Source organism: Etheostoma spectabile, chromosome 3, assembly GCF_008692095.1.
Source record: "Etheostoma spectabile isolate EspeVRDwgs_2016 chromosome 3, UIUC_Espe_1.0, whole genome shotgun sequence".
NCBI lineage: Eukaryota > Metazoa > Chordata > Actinopteri > Perciformes > Percidae > Etheostoma > Etheostoma spectabile.
Genome location: NC_045735.1, coordinates 7,882,907 through 7,884,600, shown reverse-complemented (window position 1 = coordinate 7,884,600; position 1,694 = coordinate 7,882,907). Strand labels below are relative to the sequence as shown.

At 39.2% G+C, this 1,694-nt stretch overlaps 1 protein-coding gene and 1 long non-coding RNA gene across 4 annotated transcripts in view; one reads left to right on the top strand and one right to left on the bottom strand.

Moving 5' to 3' along the window:
- The window catches only part of lsamp (limbic system associated membrane protein), a 713,356-nt gene that overhangs the window by 532,328 nt on the left and 179,334 nt on the right, over positions 1 to 1,694 (top strand). The gene's annotated exons all lie outside the window — the stretch shown is intronic.
- LOC116671791 (uncharacterized) overlaps positions 1 to 1,694 on the bottom strand; it is a 21,783-nt gene that overhangs the window by 556 nt on the left and 19,533 nt on the right. The window lies entirely within an intron of this gene.

The following is a 1,694-nucleotide window of genomic DNA, read 5'->3' as shown; positions in this document are numbered from 1 at the left end:
ATGCTCTGGGTCCGCCTGGGTCCGCCTGGCTCTTGCAGTTGGTAAAAAGCAACTCAGAACTGCGGCCGTCTTGCTCTCATGAAATTTCCGTTGCCCACGTGTGCATGACGTCAGAGCAAGTCGGGATCAAGTCGGACACAAATCTAACCGGCATGCAACGGGCGCCGATCGCCGGTGATCGATTCTGCGCAGACCTGGCTCATCTCGAACGAGCCTAACGCTCATCAAATCTCATCTCACACAAAATATGTCACCATGCTTGATGCTCGACTTGGTCGCTAGCTAGCTAGCTTAGCTACACAACACACATACCGTTATCTTACCAGATGTGTTTTATCCAGTCCTTTTTTGTCTGACGAGACGCGAGAAAACGAGCAAGATCAGTTGCTTGTGTGAGTAGCTTTTCATCCCAGTGCAAAACAAACACACTGTATAGCTTCAGCGTGACGTCAACAATGCAACTTTGAAGTGAGTAGTCTTTCTAATTACATATTTTGTTATACTTCAACAGTTTTACAACAAACTGAAACTTTCTTGACATCAAAAAGTATCTTTTAAACTGACAAATATCATATGTGTAATCCATGGCTCAACTCAAATGGGATCAAAAAAATATTTGTCTTTCCCTATTCACTACTGTACATATTTTTTTCTAAATTAAGGTCCCATGGTGTTCCATTGGAAGGGTATACCCTAACTGAAGTGTTGAAGAAGTACTTTTAGTCAGCAATAGTTTGTAGAAAGTTTGTACAGAAGAAAAGCCATTGCTTAAAAAGCCTGTTGTGTTGGTGATCCACCACACAAATGAGGACGAAGACTTGATTGCAGATTTTATGCCAATTTATATTTCATTTTTTTCATTTATTTTGTCTAGTGCACAATGTTTTATTTCTCAAGTTTTACAAATTGCTCTGCTGAAGGTGTAATTTCACCATAATAATAATAATTAGAACACTGCGTATTCAGTGGATTCTTTTTTTTCCCCCAAAAGAAAGAAATCCAGTTGCTGGGGCCATTTAAAGGCTAAGTTTCAATCTTCATTATGCTTTGCATAAAAGATACACACAGGCAAATCTAATTACTGAAATAGTTCTCAATAAAATACAATTTACTTCTCATCAGTATATGTATTATGTTGTCAAAGCATTTTTATTGCACAAAAAATGTTCTGACGGCAACAACCAAAAGAAATCTCTCTCTGTCATACCTTTTCTGTTAAGATTAACTCTGTAGCTGGGCTTGTTCAAGTCTTAGACACAAATCCTTTCTATTTTTATTCAGATTCTGACTGAGGCCCACTCTCACTAAAGACTTCTGCCATTATGACACCATAGGAAAGGCATGCTGTTCAGTGTCTGTACACAGGGAGTGGAGTGAGTGCCTGTCATAGACTTAGCATAGTAAATTGGTACAGCATGCAAATCTTGTTATTTCGGCCAAATAAAAATTATTGTAGATGTTGTCAATGGTGACATTACAACATTGTTCAAAGGGGTCAGTAGTAGAGATTAGCTTCTGTCAGGGACTTTAACCCTCCCCCAATGAAAATTGTGCTTTAGGGACCAAAAGGGCTAGCCTTAGCGGATTAGTGTTAAAGTGCCCATATTGGGGGATTTGGGGTGTTATTTTTTGTCTCTGGTGCTTTCACATGCATACAAACATGGAAAAAAACTATCCATGCTGTTTTGAGTGAG